The sequence below is a fragment of the Leptonychotes weddellii genome, unplaced genomic scaffold (genome assembly GCF_054177405.1).
Source record: "Leptonychotes weddellii isolate Sample4059 unplaced genomic scaffold, ASM5417740v2 HiC_scaffold_14544, whole genome shotgun sequence".
NCBI lineage: Eukaryota > Metazoa > Chordata > Mammalia > Carnivora > Phocidae > Leptonychotes > Leptonychotes weddellii.
The window spans coordinates 1-5,135 of NW_027726221.1; the positions used below are offsets into that span (position 1 = coordinate 1).

At 63.2% G+C, this 5,135-nt stretch overlaps 1 non-coding gene across 2 annotated transcripts; it reads left to right on the forward strand.

Annotated features, from left to right (window-relative positions):
• Window positions 1-92: 92 nt before the first annotated feature.
• Window positions 93-5,027, forward strand: LOC115944417 (uncharacterized). Of its 2 annotated transcripts, XR_014141751.1 has the most exons (4): window positions 93-624; window positions 1,201-3,510; window positions 3,597-3,672; window positions 4,219-5,027. It is a non-coding gene; the product is annotated as an uncharacterized LOC115944417 (transcript). The 2 variants fall into 2 exon arrangements; XR_014141750.1 differs by having other exon boundaries at window positions 1,201-3,672; window positions 4,219-5,026.
• Window positions 5,028-5,135: the final 108 nt, after the last annotated feature.

A 5,135-nucleotide genomic window follows, 5' to 3' on the forward strand; every position in this document is an offset into this window, starting at 1 on the left:
CCTGTGGCTCTGGGGCTCCTGCTCAGGCCTGCTCCCAGCCAGGTGGTGGCTTGATGCCCTGTTTGTGGGAGGCCAGGCACCCCCAAGTGCATCCTCCTGGATTCACGATTGGGGGTCCTGGAAGGGGTGGGTGTGTGTCCTCCCCCGGCTCTCCGGTCCTTTGTCCTCAGCTGGGAGCTCTGAGGGCTGCCAGGTGGCTCAGGGACCACACCGAGAGCCCACACGGGAAAGGAGAGGAGTCGGGGAATCCCACTGCTGTACCTATTCAGGATCCCCCAAGAAATCCAGAGGAAGTGCTTCCTCTCAGATAGAATTATCTTCCTCCACGATCAGGAAAAGCCCCTCGCTCCTGCCTTTCCCCTGCTCGAGATGACCCGGTGGGGGTGAGGGCTGCAGACCTCAGCCTGGGGGGCCGCGTGGGCAGAGCAGGGCCTGTCTCCCTCGATGGGGAGATGCCTCTGCGGGACCAGAAAGAATTTTCCTTGTGCTTCGCAGGCTCCGCAACCGAGTCACCATGAGAACTGTGTTTTTAATAGGAGAATCCCCTGGAGACGTATAAAACAGTGCCCGTGTGGAAGAGAGAGCCAGTCCGGGTGCTGTCCCTCTTTGGGGACATCAGGAGAGGTGAGCGTAGTGAGAGGACTGGGGGTCCTGCACTGGGGACGGGAGCCGGAGAATGTTCCCTGCGAGCCTTGCGCACCACGGTCCCAGCGGCCTCACGGGCACCCCAGCTGCGAACCTGGTGCCGGCGAAGGAGCCAGGAGGCACGGCCCCAGGCCACCCCGCCCGGACGGTGCATCCCTTGGTCTAATGTGTAAGGTCCTTCCTGCACTCGTCTTCCCACCAGCAGGCCGAGGGCTCTGTGAGGCGGTGCCCGGGGCTCCCGCAGCCATGCCCACGTGTCCCACAGCCTGGCTGGGTGACCTCAGCCTGCACACCGCAGCCTGGCGGATTTCCTAACCCGGAGCATGACACCACAGCCCCGGAAGGCCTGCTTCTGCAACAAATTCCTTGACTTAAATCAATACACAGTCGAGTTGGCTTGCTTGGTGTGGAATGTCACGAACGGCTTCATCCTCAGCCCCAGTCGCCTGGTTAAACAGAGTGTTTGCTCATGTTTTCGGGTCAGTCTTTGGCCATTTCATTCTGCGGGGGTCAAACGCTGGCCCTTCTGTGCCCTCCTCATGTCTCCCCTTGCAGAGCTCGAGAGTCTGGGCTTCTTGGAGAGTGGTTCCACCCCGGGAGGACTGAAGCACTTGGACGATGTCACGGATGTTGTGAGGAGGGACGTAAGTAGTACCGTGTGCCTCTGGGGCCAGGGTGAGCTCAGGTGTGCGGGACATCCCGTGGGGGCCGGGGCGTGTGGCTTGCAGGGATGGCAGGCACCCCACGGGCAGTGGGAGAGAGGAGAGGGTGGTTTTCGTGGCCCCCACACTGCCCACAGCCCAGAGCAGAGCCGTGGGCCCGACCTCCAGCCGAGGGGTTGAAATGCCAGGGGCCAGTCCCAGCACTGGGGACGGTGCTGCCCAGAATGTGGGCTTAATCCCGCCCGCCATCTCACAGAAAGTCTTGAACTGAACAGCCAGTCACTGTTTGGGGGCATCCTCCGAACACGGCGGCAGAATGTTCCGGCTCCCTCGAAGGCTATTTCCTGCTGGCCCAGACAGTGGCCTTGGAGGAAGTGCCTCCCGATGACTCAACAGGACACCGCTGAGCCCGGAGCCCTTCCCAGCTGGCGGGAAGGGGCTGGGAAGCCAGGAGGACCTGGTCCGTCGGGCTCTGGCAACAGGAGAGAGGATTGGAGCCCATGGTCCTGCGAACCACCACCCGTGGGCAGAGGGTTTGGGGCCGGCTGGTCACAAGGAGGGGCCCGGTGGGGGTCCTGCTCTGCCCTGCCTCAGCGTTCTGCACCCCGGCCAGCCCGGGAGCCCATGGTCCGAGGAGCTAGTCCTCCTCTCTGGCCGTGCCTGGGGGAGCCCAGCAGCCTCGTCCTGCCCCGGGCTCCCCTGCCCCGAAGCCAGCGCAGGTCTCTTCACGGGGCGGGGCACACCCGAACCCCCTGCCCTTAACCTTCATTACCATGGACCTCATCCGAGACCCCACATCTGCCCTCACCCCACCCCCTGTGGACAACCCACTGTGGGGCATTTCCGGAGCGTGCCCCCGCATGATGCTCATCCCAACCCCAGGGCCGAGTCCTCAGACAGGGTGTGCAACAGGACAGGGACATCTCCCTGCCCACTGGCTATGGCTCCCAGACACCCGCCTTCCCTAGCGAAGCCTGCGGTCAGTAGCAAGGCGGGACACTTGTTTTCTACGGCTAGCCTGTGGCCTCTATCATTGATAGTCACGTGACGCCTATGATCATCAGCAACGTGTGCCATCGTTTTCGATAGTGATACTCGAAATCTGTGTTCTCTCAGTAGCCATGGGGACACCTGTTACAGCAACCCCGGCTCCGGGGTGCGTGGCATCGCTCAGCGCCCCGCGCCACCCCTCCGACCTCACTTCCTTTCACGAGGCCTGTGACACGGACCGGACTGCTCGCAGCCCCTCCTAGAGATGGGGAGCGGCCGTCCCCACCTGCTCCTGGCTGTGGGTTTCCAGGAGATTTAAAGTGAACTCCGGCGGGTTTCTGTTCCAGGCTGGAGGGGAGGGATTTGGGGGGGAACTGGGAGTTCTCGCTTAGACTCCGTCTTTCTCTGTGCGCGGCTTCACCGTGACAGGTTTGGGGGGTCAGCGGCTAACTGTCGGGTTGCTTATCTGGAACCGTCAGCCCGCACTCGGCGCCTTGCGCCCCTGACCCGCTCTCCTCTGTCCAGACACCCCTGCCGTAAGCTGGGCCAGAGCCCCGCGGCCAGACCCCCCCAGGGTCACACTCAGCGACATTAGCCCTTGGGGACAAGGGGACAGGGTGGAGGCGGCGCAAGGTTTGGGGGCTTACCGTAGGATGCAGGCTCTTGCTGAGCAGTTCGGGGGACAGTCCAGGGGGCAGGGGCTATTAGGAAACCAGGGGTCCGGTATCTGGGTCTCTCGTTAATTTATTTTAGTAGAAAGACAGGGGCTGGGATTGTCGTTAGTGGGAATCCCTCAGGCCGCCCGGAGAGGAGCACCTGTTCTTGAAGAGCATCCTTTTGTTGTCTGCTCAGGCGTGAGTGGGGGTGGATTTTATCATTTTCCGCGGGCCTGCAGTGACCGGCTGGCAGGTTAGCTCCGGGCCGCCGGATGTCACGTCGAGGGCACACACGGATTCCACGTGAATCCTGGCGCGTCACTGTGCCAACCTTCCCAGGGGCGCTTCTGTAAGGCGCAGAGGGGTCACCTCAGACCCCGAGTGCCCTGCGGAGGGCTGGCCTCCCCTCAGAGGATGGAGGCCGGGCTCCGCGCGTCCCCGAGGCCAGTGGCGACCAAGAACCACCGCGGCAGGACTGACTGGTGGGCCTCACTGCCCCACCGGGGGGCTCTGCAGGGGCTCAGCCTCGTCGTAATCCCCCCACCTGGACACATGAGGTGCCCGCTGCTGTGGGGACACTTGGCCCCTGAAAGCCTGCAGCGGACAGGGCTGTTCCGGCAGGACAGTGTGCTGTCTCCCGCAGGTGGAAGGATGGGGTCCGTTCGACCTCGTGTACGGCTCCACACCCGCCCTTGGCCACGCCTGCGACCATCCTCCGGGTAAGAGACGGCGGTCTGCCCGCATCCGGGCCCTCTCGTCCCCACACCCTCCTGCATCCTGAGGGACAGCGGCATTCTGAGAAACAGTTGTCCTCGGCCTCACCCGCACGAGTAGCCTGTCCACTCAGCGAGTACGGTTTGGTGGGTTTGACCCACGGGAAGCCACGCTGCATCTGAGAGTTGGGGGGGGGATCCGTCACCGCGGAAGCTGCCTGACCCTCACCTGCTGTGCTCTGTGTCCCTGTCGCAAGTGCTCTGCCCGCGGGCTTCTCTCGCCCTGCGTCGTCCCTTCCTAACGCAGGGCGCCTGGGTGAGTCTGGGGTCTGCGCTCGGGGCCACACGGACCCCGGGGCCCTTGAGGCTCAGCCGCTCTGGCAGGGACAGGCCTGCCCTGGGGAGTAGGTGGGGCCCGCAGCAGGCCAGCCACGCCAGAGTGGCCCTCCTGCAGTCGCCCCTGCCCCCCAGCCCCTCAGCCTCCCGCTCCCGCCCTGTCCCCTCACGGGCACCGCCCCCACACACGTACACACCCTCCCCCCCACCACCCAGCGTGGTACCTGTTCCAGTTCCACCGCGTCCTGCAGTACGCGAGGCCCAGGCCAGGCAGCCAGCAGCCCTTCTTCTGGATGTTCGTAGACAATCTGGTGCTGAGCCAAGATGACCAGACCGTAGCCACTCGCTTCCTGGAGGTACGTGCAGCGCCGCAGTCTGGGTGGCGGGCACGGAGGCCTCCCCAGGGACATGCCAGTGCCTCCAGGGGACAGCACGGCTCATGGCCCCACCCCGGAGCCTCCCCTTCTTGGGGCTCACGAGGGCCCGTTGCACTCCCGAAGCACAGACCCGTCGGTGGCCTTGGAGGGCGTCCCCTGCACGTGGCTCCTCCACTTCTGGGCACGTGGGGATCCCGGTTTGTGCACAAAAACATCTCCGTACACAGTGCACGTGTGCACACGCCACACACACATGCACACACCACACACTCCGTACGAGCTCATGCACACGCATGCACACCACACATAGTTCACAGTGCACGTGGACACGCACCACACACTACGTGCGAGCTCATGCACACACATGTACACCACACATAGTACACAGTGCACGCAGACACACGCCACACACTACGCACGAGACATGCACACGCATGCACACAACACATAGTACACAGTGCACGCAGACACACGCCACACACTGTATGAGCTCATGCACACGCATGCACACCACACATAGTACACAGTGCACGCAGACACACGCCACACACTGCGCACGAGCTCATGCACACGCATGCACACCACACATAGTACACAGTGCACGCAGACACACGCCACACACTACGCACGAGACATGCACACGCATGCACACAACACATAGTACACAGTGCACGCAGACACACGCCACACACTGTATGAGCTCATGCACACGCATGCACACCACACATAGTACACAGTGCACGCAGACACACGCCA